The sequence below is a fragment of the Cyprinus carpio genome, chromosome B19 (genome assembly GCF_018340385.1).
Source record: "Cyprinus carpio isolate SPL01 chromosome B19, ASM1834038v1, whole genome shotgun sequence".
Taxonomy (NCBI): Eukaryota; Metazoa; Chordata; class Actinopteri; order Cypriniformes; family Cyprinidae; genus Cyprinus; species Cyprinus carpio.
This window is the reverse complement of record NC_056615.1, coordinates 6,939,170-6,967,165: the sequence shown is the minus strand read 5'-3', so window position 1 is coordinate 6,967,165 and position 27,996 is coordinate 6,939,170. Positions and strand designations below refer to the sequence as shown.

The following is a 27,996-nucleotide window of genomic DNA, read 5'->3' as shown; positions in this document are numbered from 1 at the left end:
CCATAATCACATCTGGATTCATGGGATTTGTGAGGGTCTTGCAATGAATCTTTACTAACTTAACTTTCTTTCTTTCAGTCTTTGTCTCTCTGGAAGCGATTAAACCAGAGGGGCAGCCTGAAACGATTACAGATAACATTGATGAAGTCCCATCGTTTGAAGTCCAGCCTTTTCCTGGGTCTCATATGCTTGTGCAAATGTTTCTTTTTCCTCCTTTGGCCAAGTCTGTAAGGCTTAAACTTATGTGGTAAGGGACTTGAAATAAACTCATACGGAAACGTGAATGCTTTGAAGATGGTGGTGCTCTGGCTCAAACCTTGAGGGTCATCAAACAAATGTCATTCACCCCTGTTATAAATACTTCCTCTCGCGGGCATTTTCCAACTGTAAATCCTTATGTGGTGACATGATAATACAACTTATTTTCTTGTTCCTGACATATTTTTGCCTCAGTATGTCAGTCAACGTGAAAGTACAACTTCAGAAAATGAGAAACATTTCAGTATCAAAGCTTTCAAGTCTGTTTTGCTTCAAAACTATAATCTAGATCGAGTTCTCGAAAAAGCACACATCACTAGCTCTGCATATAAGATTTAGCTTATAACACATATGTTTGAAGTTTGAAGTATTTTTTTTTTTTTTTTTTTACAACTACAGTGCTGTGTTTACTATGTAAAAATAGACAGGTTGTAACTATACCTGAAAAAAAAATATTTTAAATGGGTCATATGATGCTGCTAAAAAGAACATTATTTTGTGTATTTGGTCCAATGCAATGTGTTTATGCGGTTTAAGGTTAAAAAAAAAAACTAATTATTTTCCACATAATGTACATTATTGTTTCTCCTCCATGCCCCGCCTTTCTGAAATGTGTTGATTTTTACAAAGCTCATAGTTCTGAAAAGTGAGGTGTACGCTAATTGGCCAGCTATCCAGTGCGTTGTGATTGACCGAATGCCTCAAACATGTGACGGAAATGTTATGCCCCTTACCATATTGTGATGCTGTGTCCCAGCGCGATGAGACAAAACCAATAAAACCCATTACAACAAGGCATTCGTTGCATCCAGTGGGGACATAATTACTGATTATAATGACTTATACTGTCTTTTTACGCGTTACGTATCGTGGCGCATAAACATAAAACCATGTCTGCATTTGTGATTGGAGAAACGATAAACAAAATTCCTACTCTACACTGCTCAAAACTCAAGTTTGAATCCTCATCTGCAAATTCTTTAAATATGAAAACGTACTTACAGACTGAGAGGCAGAGGCGCCAGACTGTCCTTGCAAAGTTGGAATTGCCCCACTTTATAGAAACAGAGACCGGCATTGTAGGCTACTCTCCCAGGAAACAGTCCTGGTCCTCCATAAAATGCGCTGCACACATCTGAATATTTGGGATGGATTGTTCTGGAACAGTGTTGTAAATACAACTTAACCACTGATTTCTAGTTGTGTCCTCTTTTGGAAGGCCAAACAAAGTATTTTCTCTTTCACAACGAAACACACAGCATCTCCACAACATGGCGGCGGTGGCAACGCAACAGCAAGAATCAAAGTTATGCCTTCTTTCTTTGTGTGAACATTTGGGTGGTGTTTTGCAAATCTTCCCACATAGTGACATAGACATATGTGGGCGTGTTAGAATGAGCCGTTTTAGGAGGGCATGGTTTACTCTTATAAATATCTCTTTGGATTTGAAACTTTAGTCTTTGCAGCTTTACAGATCTTCTTTATGCACCAAGAGCTTGTAACACTCCAAAGAGAAAGGAAAAATTGAAATCGCATCATATGACCCCTTTAATGTGTATAATTTACCTGGAACATAGTTCTAGATATAGCAAATCCCACAAGCAAAGGTGAAGTGGACAAAACTGGAAAGAATAATTAACTGCTGGTAAGTGTCATGACTACATACATACCCATTGTTGGTAATTCATCCTCTAACAATGTGAATGAAATAGATAGAGGTTATTTATAACAGGGCAAAGAACTCCCAGTGAATTAAGGCCACTGTCTCAACCCACTCTTCTGCTCTATTTAAATATGACGACTACTGTTTGTGGCACTTCATGTCTTGACACCAGAGGTTTTCTCAGTGCTCATTCTAACTTGCAGTGCCTGCCATGCACAAACTTGGCGTGGTCTTAACAGTATTTTAAGACTTCCAAAAGAGTTCTTTAAACAATAAGTACAAATGACTCTGCCTCAAATGAATAATTTAAGGATGCTCATTGAATGTCCAGACAGCTGTACCCAAACACCAAAGAGCTCATGACAGGGAATGTTCTCTTTCACACAGATCTTTGATGAGGGATGACGTTCCAAACCTGTATGACTTTCTTATAAATTTATAAAGATAAATGAAGATATTTTGAGAAATGTCTTGGTGTTAATGGTCAACAGAACTGTTTGGTTTCCAACATTCTTTAGAATATCTTTTTTTGTGATCCACAGAAAGTTGTACAGCTTTGGAAAGACATGAGCGATGATTAAATGATAAATTTTGGGTGTACTATCACTTTAAGACTTTCTCACTCTAGGTCATGTTAGTATGTGACAGTAGCACAAAATCTATGAATAATTTCTCACCTTTTAAAAGGTGACAGGGTTTCATGCACTTTGACCGCACAGTTTTGCAGAGAGACACAGCAAGAACAGAGGTCAAGTGAAATCTCTTTTATATCACAACTGTTTCATCTAGACAGCAGTGTGATTAAATTTTGTGAGCTCACTGGAGAGTTTTTCTTAAAGTCACCATGAAATCAAAATCGAAAATTTTATTGGATATTGTCGTTTTTACTATAAAAGATTTTTCCATCCCAGTGGACAAAATCAACGTTTCTTTTTTTTTTCTTTCTTCTTGTTTATCTTCAGTTAGATATATGCCATAATAGGTGAGAAAATGCTTTTGTGATGTTTATGTTGACTTTAAAAAACCCTGCCCCTGGGGACCTCACTGTCCTCAAACATTTCTCATCAGATTCTCCAAAGATCAAACCATCTTGAGCTATGATATTAACATTAATTTTATACATCTACATTCACAGTGATTGCCACTTTTTCTTCTAAGCAATTTTAGGATAAATATCTGAGACAGTACTTAAAGTTATATAGACCAATATGGGATATTTAATTGTGCTTTCTTATTTCCTCTGTTTTTAAAATTTGATTACCTTTAATCTTTATCTTGTTCATCTCAGAATGGATATCTAATATTGATGCTCTGTTTCATAATTGACTCTTTTTTTGTATATGAAATGGATGTACTACAATGTACTACATAATATTTTTTGGTATAAAATTTTAGTTCGATTTTACGGTACTAAATATGAAAATATGAAATATAATTTCTAAAACATGTTTTGCTGTAAAACTGCATGAACATTGAAGCAATAAATCTGAAGAAGCTGCATTCCAAATTTAAGGTTGATTTCTCAAAAAAAAAAAAAAGCTTTCAGTAAGATTTTGTTAGGGTGCAGTACCAAATGTTTCCACTATATGAACTTTGCTTCCCATTGATTTCCGTGAACTGTGACAATTATTATTATTATTATTATTATTTTCTGTGCCATTTAATCTTTTTAAATAATGTACATGATTTGTGTGTGTGTGTTACGTAAAACGTTTTGGTCAAAAATAAACAGCACCAAAGAGTAAATACTGTACATTCTATACTTATTAATATAGTTAGTAAAGAATTTCCATCTGACACTTGTTAGTCATGGGCCTCAACATGAAAATCCAAAGCTTTCTCATGACTAATTCATATGTATTTTACGAGGTGGTTAATTCATACGAATTCATACAACCTCACTTGTACGATTTTGTATGATTTGTCTAGACCCCAGTGACGGGTAGGTTTAGGGGCGGGGTTAGGGGTAGGTCATTTGTACAAATTCAGATGAATTATACAACTTGTAAAATACGTACAATCTAGCAAAAATCTTATGAATTTGTACAAGTGAGGTCGTATAAATTTGTACGACTTAGCCACCTTGTAAAATATGTACGAACTGAACTGAGATCATGTTGGAAAATCAACGTATCTGTATCCGCCAGAATTGTAATATCTGTGGTCCCTAGTTTCTTTGACAGATTCTTCTGTCTCACATGCAATAGCTATGAAGGGTTCATGACATGTTTACACCCCAAATCATGGCATTATATGGGAACCATGATGCACACTCAAATGCCTGTGTCATGAATTGCAAGGAGGCATGCAAGAAGAGCCATGTTGCATTACTTTTTTTTTTTTTTTTTTTTTTTAAATTTGTCTGCACCCCCCACAAAAGGCCACAACAAACATCCACAGCAAAACCCATGACTCGTCTTAGCAGGCCCTGGAGACATGGTGTGATTTGCAAATGATAGCTTGCCACACATCCCAGGGTAAATCAAGCTTGCTGGTTTAACCACGTAAAAGTCTGCCACTTAACCCTCTTCCCACCTCCTGCTGCTTGCCTCTAGATTGCCTGCATTTTTATTCTAATGACAGGGTCCGTCACGTATCCCAGGAGCCTCCTGTGCATCGGCCTTAAATGCTTGTCCACAGTCCCCCAGCCCCTCTCTTTTCCTCCTAAATCTGTCTTTGTCCAAACCCCTCCCCCTCCATCTTTTTGCTGCCTCTCTTTGGAGAAAAAAGAGTGAATAGCAGTGACTCCTCTAGCCTTGGTGAATTATTTGCAGCGTATAAGCACTGGCCAGGTCAGTGGCCTTACAGGGCTGTAAAAGGCCCTGCATTTGTTAGCTATGTCATTAAACAAGTCAATTTGTCTGCGGTGACCCAGTAAGAGTCATTCATCCAAAGGCTGCATATTACTTTACCACCCATCCTCTCATTTCCAAGGTCTTTGTGAAGTTGAAGATTACCTCAAGGCCTGTAAACCAAGAGGCTTACAGACACAGTGAGCCTCATATCATTGGCTCAAGTGTTGAAGCTGCTTTGATAAAGTAGCTTGCAAGCTACTCATAATTTGAACATAAAGCTTAACTACTGTCAAGATACTTTTTTTGTAAATGTTGCTACGCTGCAAACTACAAACTAAAAGTGGCTACTTATGAAACAAAAGGTTTGGGGTCAGTGAAACCATTTTATTTTATTTTATTAAAATAAATGCTTTTCTTTTTAAACTTATTATTCATCAAAGCATCCTGAAAAATCACAGTTTTCACAAAAATATGAAGCAGCACAGCTGTTTTCAACATGATAATAATAATAAAAAATGCTTCTTCAGCAGCAAATCAGCATGTTAGTATGATTTCTGAAGGACTGGGTGACACTGCAGACTGGAGTAATGATGCTGAAAATTCAGGCTTGTATCACAGGAATAAATTACATTTTAAACTATTTTCAAATAGAAAACAGTTATTTTAAATTTTCATAATATTTCACAATAATACTGTTTTTATTGTATTTTTGATCAAATAAATTATACTCGGGACAGGAGCATGCAGGGATGGAATGGATTGACAAACAAACTGCTAATAATTTTTTTTCTTGGCTCTGAAGGTGGTAATGCACATAGCCGCAGGGTCTGGGTGGGTCTCCACCTGTCTTTCTTTTCACTGTCCCTCAAGGGGGACACACACAATTCTTTCATGCTCAGGTAATCTCACCCAATCTCACTGTCTTCCCTCCTGTTAGAGGCCTATGTGTAGGAAGATCCATGATCCATAAAATGAGCTTTATAGACCAGAAAGTGAGCATGTGCATGGAGCTATGAGTACTGACTGATGGGTGGGCAGGGCCGGATACAGGTAAAGCCAACAGGTGGGAGTAGAGGAAATGGCCTGTAGTAATTTCATTGACAGGCAGGAAGGCAGCATAAGAGTAAACTGAGTTTAAGGCCACATCCACACAAAGCCAGAGCTTTCCCTATCCAATCTTTTTTTTTTTTTTTTTTTTTTTTTTTTTTTTTACCTCGTCTCAAGAAATATCTGCATACACACAAAACCACGAAACTGACTGAAAACGATGTAGTATACATGCCAGACCAGTATGTGGCGGTGTAAATCTCGTCTCCATGTGGACGGGGCCTAAGTTGAAAGTGACAATATTTATATGAGCCATAGCTTAGAGTCTAGTATGCATTCTCCAGATATTTTGAGCCTTTGGTTCTTGTGTGGAAAATACAGGTTTAAATCTGGTCAGCGAAAACATGTTTCCCTTTGTTCCCCTCAATATTTTTTGTCCGACTACATCACTTAAATACAAGCTTCTTAGTCTCATTTGTTTTTTATTCTAATAATGTTTAGGAGAAACATTTGAGACAGATGACACTTTGTCCAAAATGAAGCTCCAGAGCAAACTTGTTTCTTTTAACAATAGTGTTTACATTTACATTTAGTCATTTTGCAGACGCTTTTATCCAAAGCGACTTAAAATTGGGGAATACATGAAGCGATTCTTCTTAAAGAGGCAAACAGACACAGGAAAAGCTCATAATACCAAGTTTTAGGCATTGTTCAAATAAGTACAAGCGTGTTGACGATGCAGCTGCTAAAGTCATCTCAGTTTCATTTGTTCATGATCAAAATAGCTAGTAAAGGGTAAACCTGTCTCATGCCCTGGCTTGTTTTGATCATTCACGTGCCACAGCTCCCTTTAATCAGTGGCAGACAGCAGGGCATTGGGCCCATATTAATGGCTCCAAACCATAAACATTACATTTTCCAAGATGTCAGTTTCCTGTTTTCCCAGGCACACAGGTCGTGGAGTGAGCTTTGGGAGTCACCACAAGGTCGGCCTTCCTCCCAGATAACTCTTTTCCCCTGAGGGGGAGTGAGCGAGAGGTACACTAAATCACACATTGTTCAAACAGCTCACACTGATACCTTTTTAAGAAGTAACCAACTCCGGAAGTGTGACTTATGTTGAAGGTGCCAAAAGGTGTAGAAAATGTATGACTACCATACTAACACCCCCACACTTGCAATTTCCTGTGCAAGTCTCATGACAGTGAAGACCTCAATACACAAGAAAAAAACAGTGTGTTAGCGTGCCCGGTTTCTGTTAGTAAAGCACTACTACAGATCCAACATGCTGGTTTTGATATAAAGCATTGGATTTGTTTTTTTTTTTCCTCTTCAGGTCATTAGTGAACTTAGCTCTGTTTTTACTGGCAAATTCATAGCCTTGTATATGGTTGGATGGATTACTCCTTATGAGTTCATACATATTATTGATGCTCGATATGGCTTTTAAGGCAAAATTGTTTATACTTACCCAAAGTAAAAGTGTTGCACTAATTGCAGTGCATTTGCACTTGTTAGTGTACTTTAAATACTAAAAGTATATATAACTATGTGCATATAATATAATGAAATAAAAAGCCACTTAAATGTACTTACATAGAGTACACTTTCATACACTTTTAACAAACTTAAGTACACTTTTAAAAAGTGTACTTTGTAATAATGTAAAATTAAAAGTTATACTTTAAAGTGCATTTTAAATCATGTTTAATATTCTTTTGAGATGCTTTAAAGAACTTCATTTATTTTGAACATTTAAGTACTGTGGTTATTTGATATTGCATGTAAGTTAATGTATTTTAAATGTACTTTTTGCAACCTATCATACAATTACTACTTCTTCATTTGCTAATTGCAACTTCATCATTACAAATGTGTAATTACAAATATACTTAATACATGACATACAAGTTTCAGTAGAAAGCATATTTTAGTTTACTATAAATGCTTGTCAGTAGATTCAGCAGTGTATTTTAATCATATTTTAAAGACAGTAGAAGTAATTATGAAATGACAAAAAGATGCACTTAAATCCTTCTCGAAATGACAAGAAACACTCTAAAGTTCAGCTAACTGCATCTAACATAAATGTAATCTACAATACATTTTCATTTATTTACAATTGCCATGCAATAAAGTGTCCGGAAATATTAGCTTAAGTGCAATTACGTGTTCTTTTAAAGTATATTATTTCCAACATTATAATATGACAAGTTAAAAATATGCTGAAGTGTAGGCCTTTAGGTTACCTAGTATTAAACTTTGTAGTGTAACTCAGCCCATACTGTTAGCGCATGAATTTTACATCATCTTATTACTTTTCAAAGTTATTAGACTGATGGTTTTTGCATGGCGGTCAATAAAACAGTGTCAAAGACTTCCACTGAAGGAGGAAAAGAGGCTTATATAGAGACCTGAATATCACAGAAACTTGAATGTGGAGTCTTTTGACTTGGGCAGGTAGCAATCACCTAGCAACCAACCAATACACCATGGCAACCACTTAACAACAGCACAATAATGCTCTGGCAACATATTAGCGTTGTAAAATTTTGCAAAGACAAGTCACGTTTTTATTAGGACAATGTGTTATGTAAAAGACTACTACACGTATGCAAATGTTTTACTGTCACACGTGATTACATACCTGAAAATGAAAAAAAATGTGCAAAAGAGAAACACAGACAGAAAATTTGCTCATCTTTAAACATTACTGGACCTATGGTGTTTAGTATATGCCTTGGCATTATGTCTAAATGCACGTTGAGAGTGAAAAAGAAATGGGCATTTTAATAGCAAAAGAGCTCTTGCATTTCTTTGACACACTTCTAAGCTCTGATTGGCCTGTTTCTTCTCTTTTCCAGGTTCTTGAAGTTGTCATGGAGATGCAACCTTTGCTAAACTAAAAGTGATCCCATGGAAGTCAGATCATTATCAGTGCAGACTTGGAAAATTACAACATGGCCTCTAAAAGGATTCATTTGTTATTCAAATTAAACATGAGTTTGCACTAGGGTGCTTTGCATTAGCTGTGGCTAATGCTGTCAAATATATTCAATTTTGGCTTTGATTAGCAAGAGGAAAATGGATTGCACAACCTGTAAGTGCTGTCGGTGGGCTTTGTGTGCTACATTTTTGTATTGAATGTAATTTGTCAAGACTAAAAATGCATAACTACCTGCTAAACCAACCTTTTTGATTAGTCCTATATTCACATATTTTAAGAAAAAAAAAATTATATATAATTTTATTTAAAAAAAAAACTCTGAAAATATGTTCATATAGCACTAAAGGTTGGTTTCAGCAGGTGGTTATGCATTTTTGGACTTGTGCTTTAAATAGTATGTTTTTGTGTGCATCATTGAACAGTCAAAATTTAAATGTGTGAATTACTGTAATGTCATAAACAGGACATGATGCATCATTCAAATGTGCATGACATTTTCTCTTTTTGTAGTCATGATGTTAGTGTTGCATCCACCTCATCCTCGCTGTCTCCATCACTCTTCTCCTGTCTCTCTGCGTTCTCTTTCTCCCTTCTTTTAGTTCACAGCTGTCACTCTCTTTCTGTCTCACATCAAACAGTTTGTCACCATCTGTAAAGGTGGAGAGAACAGAGAGAGGCGATATTCAGACAGGAGAGATACACAGTCACATTCTATATATGTACCTTTAAAATAATCTGTAGTCCTTGTGAGTTTAACTCTAGTGTGGCAAAAACGTATATGCTACCCACTGCAAATGATTCTAATAAGCTTTTTTATGAACCTTTTTTAAATCAAGTTAACCAGTAATCTTTTTAGTTAAAACAATAGTTCAATAGTTCACTGCAAAATGAATATTCATTGCACTAGGATGTCAATGATACCACAATGCCATTGTTTCTTGTGAGTCTTATGACTGATTGCAGTATGACAAGTCAATAGATGCAGATGTATGAAAAAGCATATGGCAAAAGCATATAACAAAATTACCAAACCTTAAGCTGAAATTAAAATAAAAATGTACTATAAAAAGTTAATTCAAATTATTTATTTATAGTATATAAATAAAATACTAAAACAAGCTGCAACGCCAAGGCATTAGTACAACACAACGAAAACAAGACACGACACAATTAAATTAGCACAACACAACGAAAACAAGACACAACACAAAGGAAACAAAACAAGACAACACAACACAACGAAAACAAGACACAGCACAATTAAATTAGCACAACACAACGAAAACAAGACACAACACAGTTAAATTAGCACAACAGAAACAAGACAACACAATGAAAACAAAACACAACACAATTAAATTAGCACAACACAATGAAAACAAGACACAACACAATTAAATTAGCACAACACAGCAGAAACAAGACACAACACAATTAAATTAGCACAACACAACGGAAACAAGACACAACACAATTAAATTAGCACAACAATGAAAACAAGAGAACACAAATTAGCACAACACAATGAAAACAAGACACAACACAAAGGAAACAAAACAATACAACACAACGAAAACAAGACACAGCACAATTAAATTAGCACAACACAGCAGAAACAAGACAACACAATTAAATTAGCACAACAGAAACAAGACACAACACAATTAAATTAGCACAACACAATGAAAACAAGACACAACACAATTAAATTAGCACAACGGAAACAAGACACAACACAATTCAATTAGCACAACACAACGAAAACAAGACACAACACAAAGGAAACAAAACAAGACAACACAACACAACGAAAACAAGACACAGCACAATTAAATTAGCACAACACGAAAAAAACAAGACACAACACAATTAAATTAGCACAACAGAAAGAAGACACAACACAACGAAAACAAGACACAACACAATTAAATTAGCACAACACAGCAGAAACAAGACACAACACAATTAAATTAGCACAACACAACGGAAACAAGACACAACACAAAGGAAACAAAACAATACAACACAACAAAAAAAGACACAGCAAATTAAATTAGCACAACACAACGAAAACAAGACACAACACAGTTAAATTAGCACAACAGAAACAAGACACAACACAACGAAAACAAGACACAACACAATTAAATTAGCACAACACAATGAAAACAAGACACAACACAATTAAATTAGCACAACACAACGGAAACAAGACACAACACAATTCAATTAGCACAACAATGAAAACAAGAGAACACAAATTAGCACAACACAACGAAAACAAGACACAACACAAAGGAAACAAAACAATACAACACAACGAAAACAAGACACAGCACAATTAAATTAGCATAACACAGCAGAAACACGACACAACACAACGAAAACAAGACACAACACAATTAAATTAGCACAACAGAAAGAAGACACAACACAACGAAAACAAGACACAACACAATTAAATTGAGCACAAATCTATAGTGCTTTAAACAATAAAAAATCTTTTCAAAGCAGCTCAATGGAAACAAGACACAACACAATTAAATTAGCACAACAATGAAAACAAGAGAACACAAATTAGCACAACACAATGAAAAAACAAGACAAAGGAAACACAAACAACAAACAAAACAAACACAACACAAACAAAACAAAACACAAAACAAAAATTAGCACAACAAAACAAAAAAAACAAACAAAAACAAGACAAACACAGTTAAATTACACAACACAAAAAAAGCAGAAAAAAGACAACAACACACAAAAAAAAAGCACAACACAAAAAACAACACAACGAAACACAAGACAAAACAAGCACAACAAACAAAAAACAAGAAGACAACACAAATTAAATTAGCACAACAACAAAAACAAAAAAAAACATGATGACAAACACACAAAAGACACAACACAATTAAATTAGCACAACAAAAACGGACAAAAAAAAAAGACACAACACAAAAAAAAAAAACCAACAACGAACAACGAAAACAAGACAACACAATTAAATTAGCACAACACAACGAAAACAAGACACAATACAATTAAATTAGCACAACACAGTGGAAACTGACAAACACACAACGAAAACAAGACACAACACAATTAAATTAGCACAACAGTGGAAACAAGACAACACAACGGAAACAAGACACACAGTTAAATTAGCACAACAGAAACAAGACACAACACAACGAAAACAAGACACAACACAATTAAATTAGCACAACACAATGAAAACAAGACACAACACAATATTAATTAGCACAACACAGCAGAAAAACAAGACACAACACAATTAAATTAGCACAACAATGAAAACAAGAGAACACAAATTAGCACAACACAACGAAAACAAGACGCAACACAAAGGAAACAAAACAATACAACACAACGAAAAACAAGACACAGCACAAAAAAAATTAGCACAACACAACGAAAAAAAGACACAACGCAGTTAAATTAGCACAAACAGAAACAAGACACAACACAACAAAAACAAGACACAACACAATTAAATTAGCACAACACAATGAAAACAAGACACAACACAATTAAATTAGCACAACACAACGAAAACAAGACACAACACAAAGGAAACAAAACAAGACAACATAACGAAAACAAGACACAGCACAATTAAATTAGCACAACACAACGAAAACAAGACACAACACAGTTAAATTAGCACAACACAGCAGAAACGAGACACAACACAATTAAATTAGCACAACACAACGAAAACAAGACACAACACAATTAAATTAGCACAACAATGAAAACAAGACAACACAATTAAATTAGCACAACACAGTGGAAACTGTGACAAACACACAACGGAAACAAGACACAACACAATTAAATTTGGAAACTGTGACAAAACAAAAAAAAAACACAACGGAAAAACAACACAAGACAAAACAACGAAAACAAGACAACACAATTAAATTAGCACAACAAAGAGACGGTAAAATTAAATTAGCACAACACAGTGGAAACTGACAAACACACAACGAAAACAAGACACAACACAATTAAATAAGCACAACACAGCAGAAACAAGACACAACACAATTAAATTAGCACAACAGAAACAAGACACAACACAATGAAAACAAGACACAACACAAATTCGCACAACACAATGGAAACAAGACAACACAACAAAAAAACAAGAACACACAGTTAAAATTAGCACAACAGAAACAAGACACAAACACAATTAAATTAGCACACAACACAATGAAAACACTACACAACCACAATTAAATAAGCACAACACAGTGGAAACTGTGACAAACACACAACGAAAACAAGACACAATACAATTAAATAAGCACAACACAGCAGAAACAAGACACAACACAATTAAATTAGCACAACAGTGGAAACAAGACAACACAACGGAAACAAGACACAACACAACGAAAACAAGACACAACACAATTAAATAAGCACAACACAGCAGAAACAAGACACAACACAATTAAATTAGCACAACAGAAACAAGACACAACACAATGAAAACAAGACACAACACAAATTAGCACAACACAATGGAAACAAGACAACACAACGAAAACAAGACACAACACAATTAAATAAGCACAACAGAAACAAGACACAACACAATTAAATTAGCACAACACAATGAAAACACTACACAACACAATTAAATAAGCACAACACAGTGGAAACTGTGACAAACACACAACGAAAACAAGACACAATACAATTAAATAAGCACAACACAATGGAAACAAGACACAATACAATTAAATAAGCACAACACAACGAAAACAAGACACAACACAATTAAATAAGCACAACAGAAACAAGACACAACACAATTAAATTAGCACAACAATGAAAACAAGACAACACAATTAAATTAGCACAACACAGTGGAAACTGTGACAAACACACAACGGAAACAAGACAACACAATTAAATTAGCACAACACAACGGAAAAACAACACAAGACAAAACAAAGAAAACAAGACGCAACACAATTAAATTAGCACAACACAATGAAAACAACACAACACAATTAAATTAACACAACACAACGGAAACAAAACAACACAACAGAAACAAGACAACACAATTCAATTAGCACAACACAATGGAAAAACAACACAAGACAAAACAACGAAAACAAGACACAACACAACTAAATTAGCACAACACAACGAAAACAAGACACAATTAAATTAGCACAACACAACGAAAACAAGACACAACACAATTAAATTAGCATAACACAATGAAAACAAGACAACACAATTAAATTAACACAACGGAAACAAAACAACAGAAACAAGACAACACAATTAAATTAGCACAACAGTGGAAACAACACAAGACAACACAACGAAAACAAGACACCACAATAAAATTAGCACAACGAAAACAAGACAACACAATAAAATTAGCACAACGAAAACAAGATACAGCATAATTAAATTAGCACAACACAATGGAAACAAGACAGAACACAATGAAAACAAGACACAACACAATTAAATTAGCACAACACAACGAAAACAAGACACAACACAGTTAAATTAGCACAACACAATGAAAACAAGACACAACACAATTAAATTAGCACAACACAATGGAAACAAGCTGGAACACAGTGAATTTAACACAACACAACTAAATAAGTACTATTGTGTTGTTGCAATTTTGTTGTGTTATGCACTACTGTGCCACTGTAGTTTATTCAGTGCACAGTCAGTGAGTGAAACAGAGCAAATGTAGTTATGGTGTAAGTTATATGCTGTATTTTGTGAATCGAGACAGAGATTTCTCTCTCGCTCTTTCTCTGTTTACAGTCTGTCATTGTGGGCTGTAATGGGCAGGAAGCTGCAGGAGTTGGCCCAGTGACAACCTCCACAAGAGCACTGACCAGCCACCCCCCCCCCCCCCCCACCACACACACACCCCTCTGTCAGGCCGGGCCAGGAAGAAAAGCACTTCACAGAGAACAAGAGGGAGGAAGACAGAGAAAGAGTGAGTAAAATAAAGAGAAAGCAAGCCCAGCTGTAAGCACACAATGCCAACGAGAGCTTGGCTAAAGCTCAAGGCTTCTCCAAACGAGTGCCTCCATTTTTTCCTCCCTCTCTTTATTGAAAGCAGGTTGCACCGCAGAGCTGGAGGTGAGAAGGGGGTGCGCAGAGGGGGATTAGACATTAATGCATTTCTTCACCAGCTTAATCCTTATGATTACACCACAAATAAATACAACTTAGACCTATTTTATCTTCTCAATTTAATTCATCGAGCACTTGTCAGTGAGGTTGCGCAGAAATGAGGATGTTAATACTGGCACCAACCCGCAAATATTTACAACAAACAGGCAAGTTATGCATGGTTAATGTAAAAATGTCCCCTCCTTTGCATTGCGTTCATAAGAGGCTTTAATGTCAAAATTAATTTTCAGCCCTGCTGTAGAGCTTTTATATGAGAAAATGAGCGCTTGTGTGTATGTGTGTGTCACTGGACAAATTTAGGCAGGAGAAAATGAAGGACTGGATATGATGTTGAAAAACATGAAAAGCATGCAACTGTTAGCGTGATGTATGGATATATTTTCTGTGATATGTAAGCTGTTTGCAGCAAGCAAATGTCTGTATGCATACACATCCAGATGACCTGGTGAATTTGCCTCCACAAGAGTTCCACCATTAAAATAATTCCCCCCAAAATTTGCTGAAAATTTACCCTCAGGCCATCCTAGAACTTGTTTCCTCATGGACAGCATTCTTGTGGATTATTGTGATGTTTTTATCAGCTGTTTGGACTCTCATTCTGACGGCATCCATTCACTGCAGAGAATCCACTGATGAGTTGTCACAATTACATTTGGGAAGGAGTGAGGAGACACTGGAGAATTCTTCAGAAATATAGAATTTAACCCTCTGGAGTCTAAGGGTATTTTTGGGGCCTGGAGAAGTTTTGTCATGCCCTGACATTTGTGCTTTTTTCAGTTTCTTATAAATATCTAAATGGCTAAAGTCTAATCTCACTGTAATCAGCACAAACTGGGCTATAATAATATGTGAGCAGCATGTATGTACATGATTGTGTTTTTGAGAAAAAAAATGTTATGCGTGGTTAGTGAAAAACTAAAAATGTTAAATCACTTGAAAAAGGCAATAAAACACATATAGAAAATTGGTTCCCAGGAATTTTGAGAACTGGAGCTTGTAGCCTAGAATTTTTTTTTTTCTAAATGATGTGAAAATCATCTTGTTTACTCACTTACAGAAAACAATATATTGATTTAAATTTTCTAAGACACTTTTGTTGGTAAAAGTCATATGCGAGTAGGCGTCAACTATCATGAATTCACACCTGAGAAGACAAAGACCTGCATAATGAGCTGCATAATGAGCCATTCAGTCAGCTGTGTCACTGAGAATGATGAGTTACAAGAAAGAATGTGAGGACAAAATAAATGTATATAATTTTATGTTTGTAGTTTATTTAGAATATATTTAATTATCCCACAACATAATTTAATATTCACTTGTGAGTGCAGTTAAACAGTTTATTAGGAAAAATCAAAGCTGACTTTCAAACTGATTTTTTTGCATCATTACTCCAGTCACACAATCCTTCAGAAATCCTTTTAACAATCTTATTTTCTACAAAAAAACATTTATTGTTATTATTTATCATTATTATTATTATTATTATTATTATTATTATTATTATTAATGTTGAAAAGAGTTGAGAATATTTTTTTTTAGGTTTTTTAGGGGGGATAAATTGAAAGAACAGCAATGATTGTTACATTTGTTACAGTTACATTTATTGGTACATTTATATTATTTACATCAAGCTTTTGAATGGTACAGTAGTGTATATTGTTATTGAAACTTCATAATATTTCACTTGATTATACATTTAGTCAGGAATTATAGTTTGGAAAAAGTCTTTGGAAAAAGTCTAACTAGTAAAATGTTTACACGTTATGTGAAAACTAGTACAAGTATATAAATAAATAAAAAGAGACTTACTCATGTTTATGAACTCTGCTGAATAAAGTGCTTCATTCTTTTTTCTGAGGAAATCCAAATCTCAAATCCTCAACCACATGACATCTTTTTGGGGTGATTTTATGTCTTATTCCTCTCATCGCGAAGCAAACAGTAAAATAATAAAAAAACTTGAAGAACAGTCTCACTGCGTTGTCTTCTGTTGTGTGGGCGTATTCAAAAGCCGCGCGCTTCAGTGAAACATTTGAATCTCAAAAGCGCGCTCGGCGCGGGGGCGTGGTCGCATTAGAAGATAATGAAAGGAGACGTGAAAAACGGACATCGCGTTGTTTTCATATGGATTACTTTATCACAGAATATTTGTTTTCAGCAGCACTTGTTTAGTTTAAAAGTAGACATGTCAGGCTTTCTATAGATATCTCTCTCATGTCTCTTCGTTGAGTATTCACTGAGTTACAGTTCATTTTAATGACGCATTTGTATCTGAAGATCAGCGCAGACAAAGGCTGCAGACAGCACTCCTTGTTTGTTATCTTTATTTTATAAGTGCACAAAGTTTTGTTGTTATTATGTCTGTATACAAAAAAAAAGTAGACCCTTTACAGATTCGATTGATGTATTGCACTTATCTGTACGATAAAAACTGAAAGTGTAATTTAAGTTCTTTTCGGGGTTATCAGGAGAAAATACCCCAAAACGCGTATACGCGTTAATCGACTCCAGAGGGTTAATCAATTTGGGTTTTTTTAGGGGTTGTAGGGTGTTAAAGACATTTAACCTTTAAGAAATTCAGACATTCACGACATTTACCAGCAGACAGCGAACTCAAAACAGGGAACACTAATTATACACAGAACATGACAATGGGAAGACGAGACACAACTGGGAACAAACTAACCAATCATCAAACAACTGGAACCAAATTCCCATAACGAGGACAGGAATAGGAAGGACCAAATAAGGAAAACAGGAACAAACATGTGACAGATCGCTCGCTCCCTGAAGGTGCGTCCTGCGCTGTAAAAATACCACCGAGGAGGGGGTGCGGGCACCCTGGAGGCTGGTGCAGGACTGGGACAGGGCAGATCAGGAAGCCATGGCGGAGCAGGCAGTTTCGGTTGCCATGGCGGATCTAGAGACTCAGGAGGCCAAGGCGGATCCTCTGTGACCTTAGCCAGCCCGGCCACAGGAATAGGGCCCCCCCAATCAAAAAAAAAATAATTATTGGGGAAAACTAGGTACCTTGATGGACGCTCTGGGGCTGAAGCTGACACTGGAGCGAGCTCTGGGGCTGGAGCCGACACTGGAGCGAGCTCTGGGGCTGGCTGGAGATCTAGAGCCCTTCCTGGGCTTAACGGGGGATCTGGGGCCCTCCCTGGGCTTAACGGGGAAATCAGGAGACAACACTGGACTTAACGGGGGACCGGGAGCCCTTCCTGGGCTGAACTGGGGATCGGGAGCCCTTCCTGGGCTGAACTTGGGAACGGGAGCCTGCCGTGGGCTTAACTCAGGAACGGAAGCCCGCCGTGGGCTTAATTTGGGAACGGGAGCCCATCCTGGGCTTGACTCAGGAACGGGAGCCCGCCGTGGGCTTATCTTGGGAACAGGATCCCTCCCTGGGCTTAACTGGGGATCCAGAGCCCCTGGCTGACTGGTTCCGGATCGGGATCGGATACTCTCCAGACACCGGATGACTGCCTCCTTCCAGCCGAGGGTGGTGGTGTCTGGGAGCTCCGTGGGACGATGGTAAGTTATCCCAATCCGGAACAGCGTCTTTAGGGTTTCCCCTCAAGGGAGCTGGCAAGGGTGAGTGGCACAAACACCCTCGCAAACACAATTGGGTCGGGGCTCGCCTGAGCCAGTGATATGAAGATTGCTCGTTCTTCCATTATGTGCGGCAGAACAAGCAGGAAAAAACAAAACTAAATACTTGGTAAAAAAACTAAAATTAAACGCGGGGAAATGGGGTGCCACTTACTTTTCTTGGTCTGCTGTTCTGTCACAATTACACTCGGGAAGGAGTGAGGAGATGCTGGAGAATTCTTCAGAAATAAAGAATTTAATCATCAACGGGCATTTACAGGAACTAAAGAACATTCAAGACATTTAACCTTTAAGACATTTAACAGCAGACAGCGAACTCGAACGAAATTTATACAGGGAACATTATTTTTGGAAGGAGAGAGACAATTGGGAGTCAACTAACCAATTATCAAACACAATTGGAACCAAATTCACATAACGAGGACAGGAACAGAAAGGGGCAAATAAGGAAAACAGGAACAAACATGTGACATGAGTAAGTGATGTAATGCTTAATTTTTCCAAAACTGTTCTGATGAAGAAACAAACTCATCTACATCTTGGATGGCCTAAAGGTTGAGAAAAATGTAAAAAAAAAAAAAAAATTTAGTTTGTTTTTTTTTTCCGGGTGAAATTTTCTTTAAAGCTTCTTAACTGCGCTTTCTGGGCCCTATTTTAACAATCTAAACACAAAGTGTAAAGCACACGGCGCAGGTGCACTCAGGGTGTGTCCTAATCCACTTTTGCTATTTTAACGATGGAAAAATGGTTGGCGTGCCCAGGTGCATGGTTTAAACGGGTTGTCCCTATTCTTTTAATGAGTAATGGGTGTTTTTTGGGCGTTACGTGCGATAAACCAATCAGAGTCTCATCTTCACAAGGTGGTGTTACTGATGTATTTTAAGTCATAGAATAAAATGCTAACCATAGAACTTATTTCAGGCATTTAACCACAAGTGTTTTTGATGTATTTTAAGTTAAACAAAAAACAACAACAACAGCAACAATGACTTCTGGATGATGGAACCAGAATATGTCCGGCTTAATGTGAACTGGATTGTGGGTAACAAGGGGTTGTGGGTTTTAAGTCCCGTGCTGGCCTTAGAAAAGACAGCTGATTTTGGGTTATGTCAGTACATATCTTGTCCTGTGTTTATATTAATAATTTATTATATTTCATCTCTACCACTCTCGTTTGGTTCTGTGAAGCTGCAAATTGTTGGGGGTGGGGTTCCGGCGGGTTGCAGACAAGTGTACAAAAGCGTGAAGTCACAATTGATTTCTGCTTTGTTGTTGTTATTTGTGACGGCGTGTAGAAGTCTGATAGTAATCATGGCTTTATTAGAGCAGTCAGAGTATTCCCTCCACTCCGAGGAGAACACACATTCTCCATGCGCATGTCTGCATGTCTGAATCTAGCACGTAAACACACTTTGTGTTTACAGAATTATTTATTGTGGCTCCTGTAACTCTGTACCATAGACTCTGTGTACACAAGTCTTTGCGTTCAGATTGATTTGCTTGGCAGGCACTGCACTCGCTGAAACAGTATTAACGTGGAAAGAAATGCTGAACAACAGATTGAATCCGTTCCAGAAACGTTGAAGTTGATGTTATTAATAGTGTAGTTAAATAGGAGAAAAACACTAGCAGTTTCTGTCTGTTTCTGCAGAAGTCATCCATCTTTAGGAAAACCGCAGGCAGTAATGTATTTCCTTATGTTTTATCCCTCAATTTTTAAAGCCTCTGATGACAGTGTGATAATTTAAGTTGGTGGAAGTGTTGAGTCTCTTCAGAAGTGTAGGTCTCCTGCCTGAAGTGAGACATGCATAATGTAAGAGAAAATGTCAAAAGGGAACCAGTTGCTAAATCTTTGCTCCTTTTCAGTACTTACTGTATGTTTATAACAGGTACTCTTGTGAATTATAATAGTGCCCAAATCATTACTTGCATGTATTATGATAGGTAGCTGAAATGTGTGTATTGAGCTAAGCTTGAAATCACTAGATGATGATTATGCCATCATGACCCATTCAGAATTCAGAGTGTAATTGTTCGATGTTAAAAAGCAATTTTCATGATTGTACCACTATGCATGCGTGCGGTGCTATTTTCTTTGCATACAAAAAGTATTATTTTTTCAAAAAGTAGCTTCATAACATTACAGTAGAGTCACTGATGTCATATGGACTATTTTAATGATGTCCTTATTACCTTTCTGGGCCTTGAACATGGTAGTTACGGGCTAATGGTGTAAGGTTTTGGAATGACATGAGGGTGAGTAATTTATGACAGAATTTTCATTTTTGGCTGAATTATCCCTTTAATTGCTGGTTCAGTTGTGTTTGATCAGGGTTGGAGCTGACCTTTGAACTAAGGTAGATCTCCAGGAACAGTATTGGGCACCCCTGATTTAGAGTATTTGATACAATAAGTACCGTCTGCCAGAAACTGCTAAATGTAATGGTCTGAAATATGTTTGTTCCAGTATTCCATCCTCGTCTCTGTTCTCCATACATTTCCTTTACCATTTCTTAGGATTTTCAGTAGGCCTTTTAGTCAAGTTTTCTCTCCCTCCTCCTCCTACTTTTTTCCTTCATCCAGCACAGGGACTGTAATGGTATATCCGGCTGGCTCACGCAACTAGAGCTGCATTCCTTTATTCCAAATGACATGCTATTTCCCTCCTGCCAACACAGCCAGTCTAGTGCAGGTCTCAGATTTCAGTCCAGAAAATCTGCCATGGTCCGTCGTGAAACCTTCCAGCCCCGGGAGCTTCTTGCCAATCTAGAACTCACCTGACAGAGGTACTCAGGTACTTAACTGCTTTTCCCTGCAGCTCCATCCATCTGCCCCATTCTGAAGTTACTCCAGACAAATGACTAAGATTTAGACATCTCTTCTTCTGCCTTGGCAATTAAAAAGAGACAATAAACTTGGAGACAACTGGCAGAGCCTCTGTTGGGGTGGTGTGGACGCTGGGATTTTTGATTAGTTTTACTCCTGCAGGTGGTGAAGGGTATCCATTTACCTCTCTGAGCTGTTTTGTCTAGCATTTAGAGGCATTAGTGGACATTAGTGGCACTGCGGGACACAGAATATACACACCATTCCCTCAGTGGGATGAGAAATGCTTTCAGCATCGTATGCATTGTCATATTTAGTCTTTGCATGGGCCTCGCTTTTTAATTACCTCCTTTTACAAGCTTCCTTGAAACCTCATTATGTCAAGCTCAGAATCAGGAGTATAGAGTGGGGCCCTTTATCAGGATTGTCCATCTTTTGTTGGCCTGGAATCCTGTCCAACAAACAGTCCTATCCCTGATCCCAACTCTAACCATAACCATTTACTATTAACCAAGTCCCCAGCCTTAAACCTGATCTAACCTAACCTAAAGCTAACCTTGAGATCTGATTGGTTGACATGAAAGTTGTGCTGGGACCATCAAGGATGTTGATCTAGAAACTTGTTCCAACAATACAGTAAATATAGCAAAATTGCAAGATATTGTAAAACTTGGCATGTACAAAAAGTACACGTTTTATATTTCTTTCATATTACAATCGTGATTACGTTTAATACTGGGGCTGAAATTTATTGCTAGGTTTAGGTTTGGGCCATTCCTTTTGTCATTTTGGTCAACACAGTTTGACATTGCCGTCTTGTAGAAATGATCAGGACTTCTCATGAGAGTGAGTTGGTCCTACTTGGTGAAATCTCAGTTAGTTAATGGATGTAGAAGAAGCCAATGATCTTAATGAGGTGCAAGGCACAAGGTCAAATTGACAGATGTTTTGGCCTTTGCTCCTCTGTAAATTTATGCTTTTCCAATACTCGTAGGGAGCATTCAATAATGATGAGCCTGCTCTAGACTTGTTGGGGAGATTGAATTCAGCTTAATTTGCTGCATGTCACCTTGAACAAATCCAGATGATTAGTGACAACTGTTCCCATAAGCCAGCCTTATTTCCCAAGAAACTTGAGCATCCCATGCCCTCCAAATTACGCACACAAATTTGAACTGCTGCTCTGGAAATTCCCTTGCCCAACCCCACTCGTTTTCTTTTAGCTGCATTAATTGGATTCCTTAATTAGTTCCAGTAATAATTGTAAGAGATCGACGGTGGTGGTGAGACATGTTCTCTTGCTTGTCTAGTCTCTAATGCATGCTGTTAAACTGGGTCATTAATGAAATTTATCCTGCTCCAACTGTCACTCTGATCAACAGTGATGTCTTGAGTCACATGATCTCCGATTTCGACTTTAGTGCCTCCCTGGAGCAGCTTATACACCAAAAAGTAAAATCAGGAGACGGGAGATTCATTTAAAGCCCCTCACAAAGAGTAGGAGGAGGAGTATGCAAATTTTGGGGGAACGGAGGCAGACAGTTTTAATTACCTTGTTAAGTAGGCCCACGAAGCCTGCAGCAGTCTGAGGGATTTGGGAGATTTGTTTCAGTAGCTGCAGAAAACAAACTGATATGACATCCCACAAAACAATACCAGCTTAACCACAACAAGCTTCCTGTACATTCAGCCGTCATGGTTACTGTCTGCTGTGCATGTGCACTACACACCATAGGAAAGATAATGAGCTAGATGCCAATAGGCTGTATTTCTTTCAAGCGATATGAAATGCACATCTTACACATTTATTGCTATACATCAACTAAAAAATGAAGCATTGCATTTAAACTCTGTTGCAAGCAAGTGTATCAGCGTGTGCTTCAGATATGATGAATGCAAATGGATGCACTTTTGGGACACCCCAGAGGTACTGTCATATGCCTACATGCCAAAACGGCCATACGGAGACACACCACAGCACCATTAGGTTGAATATGGAAGGACCGGTAATGGCTTACAATATGCAACACCTCATGCTAATGTCTAATTCATTTATAAGGCACTTATAAACTTATTGGCTATGCCAATTGTGTTTTATCTTCTGGAGACGTATCTACAACACACATACTAAATAGAGTAATATCACCAAAGGTATACATCTTCATAGAAACTATATCAAATTTAGGTACCATTGGAATCAGGTGTTCTAGAGGAACTGTCAAAAATGTTCAGCCTGGAATGTGACACATGTAAAAGGTAAGGATTAAAATGTCAAGTAGATGATAGGTTGTGTTCTCCAAGGTGAGATCATGGCACTCTACAGCGGGACGCCCTTCAGACACCAGCTAATGTATCTGATTTGATTGTGTCTGATCTCTTTGAACTGCCTTCATTTTGCATCCACCTGGAGATCTGATTTGATCTATAGACAGAAACCGAGAGAAAGAGATGGACAGATAGAAGAGGCGAAGGAGATCTTGCACTTTTTTCCTAACCCCAATGCTAGATGACAGTGGTGTTGCTATTACAGAGAATGTGTTCGATTTAACACCTGGTAAATGTGTTCACATTTCAATACAGAAGACAAGATTGTGTATGAATTGGTACAGCATCTTCATGTGTATGCATACATGCCTGCATGCTTTTTAAGGGAGAAAATGAAATGCTGCATTGTTGGTAAATAGCTGCCAGTTAGTGCTTGGTGGTGTCTGTACAGTTGGCGATGGTTGACAGCCTGGAACATGGCCCGTAGCCTCCCAGGGGTATTTGGAGGCAAAGAGTCAGGCCTGCCCCCCTGACTGGGCCCCTGCTGGCTGTTATCAATTAGAGAGCTGGCGAGCACAGCCTGGCCACAGCAGCTCGGGGCTAACAGAGGGGAAACGGGACAGGACAAGGGGTAAAGAAAGAGACAGACAGCGCAGACTATACCTGTAGACACAGACTAGCAGGCTGCTGCTCAGGATCTAGGAGCACTTAAAAGAGAAGAGAAAAAACATCATACCATGTGCAATAAGCATTTGGTAAAATGGATAATGTTTAGTAATGTGTATCTGCTTTCTTTCATATGGCCCAGTTTGTGCTCAGTCAGCTGGTACTGTTGGGTTTTAATGGCTGGATGGATGTGTCTTTACTGCATATGTACTGTAGCTGCTATGGACACTGCAGATATCATGACATTAACAGCAGATATTTGTTTAAAGCATTTCCTTTCATCTGATATGTGTTGACTTAACTGCGAAAGGATAAAAGATGGATAAAAGCACAGATGAAATGATAGAGATTAGGGAAGGAGAGTTCACAGCCTTTTGCAAATAGCACCCATCTGTAGGGCTGTAGTTCAGGGCTTATAGAGCGGCCAACCTCAAATTCAGGACCAATCTATTTCAACTTCCCGTGCAGCTGACTGAGAACGTGACTAAGCCTGCATTAAAATGAGCTGAGTTTGAATTCATTCATTAAATGAGTGTGGAAGTGTGGAAGTGTATTCATTCTCATCTTGTCTCTTTTCTTCTTGCCTTTTTTTTTGTGTTGTCTCATATGATATGATTTTTTCTCTCCTTTGATCAGCCTGTCTCTTCTTGCCATTTTTTCATCTAAACTCTTCTTGTCTTATCTTTTCTTATATTTCTCTTCTCTTCTCTTCTCTTCTCTTCTCTTCTCTTCTCTTCTCTTCTCTTCTCTTCTCTTCTCTTCTCTTCTCTTCTCTCCTCTCCTCTCCTCTCCTCTCCTCTCCTCTCCTCTCCTCTCCTCTCCTCAAAAGACCCCAACAATCTTACACTTCTCAGCTCCAACCCTAATCAAATACACATGAACCAGCTAATAAAGATGTTCAGCATAACCTGAAAATTACAGGTCTGCTGGAAGATAGCTCACCAGGAGCAGTGTTGGGGGCCCCTGGTCTGGATAGTCAGACATTGTAATACAGTATGAGCACCAGTATTCTCATTAGATTCTCTGAAGAACAAATGATTCAATTTGTGTTCATTTTATAGCTTCATAACAACAATTGCCTCATTTGTGTCTATATCTCTTCTAAGAATGTTAGTAGAAACATCCTAGACGAAGATTTTGCTTAAAATATTACTGAGAAATCTAAAGTTCTGTCATGAAACTCTAGATGGCACAGTCATATAGGTCTAACTCAATCTGACATAATTACATCTCCTCATGGGGCAGCTGACTGGTTTCTTTTGTATTAGCAGCCAATGAGTTTGCTTTTCAACATTCAAATACATGGCTAGTGCTTGCTGTAGCAGTTGCAGCGCTTCAGAAAACCTCCACCTTCCCCAGCTCCACCTGTATAGATCTGCTACAGGGTGATTCACGTGTGCCATACATGGAGGCTAATTTATATATATCATATGTGCAGCAGCAGTATTTCTTACATGCTCACAGCAGCATGTTGTAGATGTATTAGCAGTAGCAAGTCAAGGTACACTGTGCAGCAGCAGTGTAGCAGATCTACTCCACCAAAACCAAACACATTAATATTGTCACGTACATTACCATGCGAATCCCTCCGAGAGTTGTCATATTAGAACTGCATTAAGTCAACTTCTCAACAATATAATGTTCCTTTTGGGTTCTTCTAGTAATAATTGAGTGAGTCAAACAAAGACTTAAAGTTGCAGTACAGGTTTGTCTCAAAGCAACTGGGTCAGGCGCTTTTGGCTCTTTAGATGTACCTCTGTGTCATGGGATCATGCACAGTGACCGGGAATGCCTGCCTTTTTTCCTTCTCTTTATAGAGCGGTTGTGAGTGTGTGTGCAGTTGTGTGTGTCCTGGCAGGGGATGAGACGAGCGTGGCCAAACCTTACCCTCGCCACAACTCCATTCAGCTGCATGACAAACCAGGCGGAGCAGCGTGGCCCACTGCCATAATATTCGGCCTTTTATCTGTCCAGACATTACGGGTGGCTTTGTGCATGTGAGTGAGAGAGAGAAAGAGAGCCAGCCTGAGTCAGTTTGCCACAGTCCCCGTCAGCCCTGTGTTCTGTGTGTAATGTTAAACTGCACTGGGGGGCCTGTGGGAGACGGACAGACAATGAGGCTGGGCATGTGGCGCTTTTCTCTACTGCAGATGACGTCTTTGGGGGAAACATGATGTAGGGCATCTGGCTTCTTGGCATTCAGAGCCTATTTCAGCCTTTGTCTCCTCTGAGGAGAGCGAAAAAATTGAGGTTAATTTTACAGCTCTTTGTGCTCATTGTGCGTAATGAATGTTTTGTCATGTAGGTATGTCAAAGTCCAGACGTCTCACACAAAATAGAGAATATTTTGGCCAACTTGTGGGCAAATATTATTATCAGATTATCAGATAATTAAAGAGCAATTAAGGATAAAATAATTAATAGGCTGCCAATATCTTCTGGATCGTGGCAGCAGTCATTCATTTAGCACAATGTTCGTTTGCAATACAAATGGGGATTACAGTGTGATGCTAGAAATCTTTTCAAATAAAGAACGCTTGTGAATTTGAGGAGTGCCAAGTACTTAGGGTTTTCTTTAATTATCACCTTTAGCAGAGGCGTGAGAGTTTCGTGAAAGACTAATTCCTTCTTGTTGGAAACCACTCTGACAACATCTGTTCTTTTGGCAAATCTCTCTCATTGTATGGTCTGTGAAGTTCCAGAACTTTCCAACAAAACTCTTGTGTGCAGAGCTGAATTTGTATCACCACTGACTAAAATAATGTAGAGAACATCATCAATAAATAAATGAATAAATAAAAGGATACAGCAGCTGTCAAGCAGCAGAAAATAGCCTTACCATCACAAATTTTATTCTTTCTAAAGAACAGTGTTAACTAACAACTCGCACAATTGCAAGCAAACAAAACGCCTATTATACTTATGAAAGCTGAGTGACACTTACTAAACTCACAGCCATGGTATTCTGAGAAGCTGCAAGATGTGTCATTATGCGGTTGTTGCAGTGTTCTAAATAGTGCTAGTATGTAGATAGCCATACTGTTCTAATTCACCACTAATGAACTAAAAGCCTTATTTGTAACAAAAGGAACATGTTTTATTCTGTTTATGCAGCTGTTCAGCATTAGTCCCTTTTCAAAAGTCATTTGACTGTTTTTAGGCCACATTTCAGTGGTTTTAGTCTTTAGTTATTCCAAGCACACTCAAACATGTAATCCGAGCCTGTTGTGTTATGAATTTAGAAGTTTGAACATTTTGTCTCCATGTTTAGAATCGCTCATGCATGGTAAATGCTACGTCAAATGTAGTTAACTATAAACTAAACAGGATTTCCACCTGAATTGCTTTGAAAGTCGTCAGCATGTCAGGCTCAATACCATGAATAGTCATGCCGCTCCCTAGAAAATAGACTGCTGTACAAAGGCAAACTTAAACATGGTTAATGAGGAACAATATCTCTATGTCTTAGCTTATCATTCGGTTACATACACTGCTGATACCAGTTAGCACTGTTAGCATTTAAAGCATGGAGATATAAACAAATCTAAGGGGCTCTTCTTGCCACAACCCTGTTCACAGTTATTGGTATGTTAATCTTTTAGAAAAGAAGATAAATAAAGCAGTTAAAATGTATTTAAAGCTTATGTTACTGACATTTGTATGCAAGCAAGAAAACTGGTTGTGTCTTGTCAGAT

At 37.8% G+C, this 27,996-nt stretch overlaps 1 protein-coding gene and 2 long non-coding RNA genes across 4 annotated transcripts in view; 1 reads left to right on the top strand and 2 right to left on the bottom strand.

Annotated features, from left to right (window-relative positions):
- Positions 1-8,760, top strand: part of LOC122140609 — a 29,500-nt gene extending 20,740 nt beyond the window's left edge. Inside the window, exons 3-5 of the long non-coding RNA XR_006157193.1 lie at positions 79-247; positions 6,710-6,801; positions 8,628-8,760. This is a non-coding gene — a long non-coding RNA (uncharacterized LOC122140609). The remainder of the gene's footprint in view (positions 1-78; positions 248-6,709; positions 6,802-8,627) is intronic.
- LOC109085447 (atrial natriuretic peptide receptor 1-like) overlaps positions 1-27,996 on the bottom strand; it is a 1,054,061-nt gene that overhangs the window by 360,851 nt on the left and 665,214 nt on the right. The gene's annotated exons all lie outside the window — the stretch shown is intronic.
- LOC122140607 lies at positions 9,222-18,855 on the bottom strand. 2 transcript variants are annotated; one of them, XR_006157191.1, is made up of 4 exons: positions 18,699-18,855; positions 17,963-18,602; positions 15,441-15,544; positions 9,222-9,359 (listed from the first exon to the last, which is right to left on the bottom strand). It is a non-coding gene; the product is annotated as an uncharacterized LOC122140607 (long non-coding RNA). The 2 variants fall into 2 exon arrangements; XR_006157190.1 differs by lacking the exon at positions 17,963-18,602.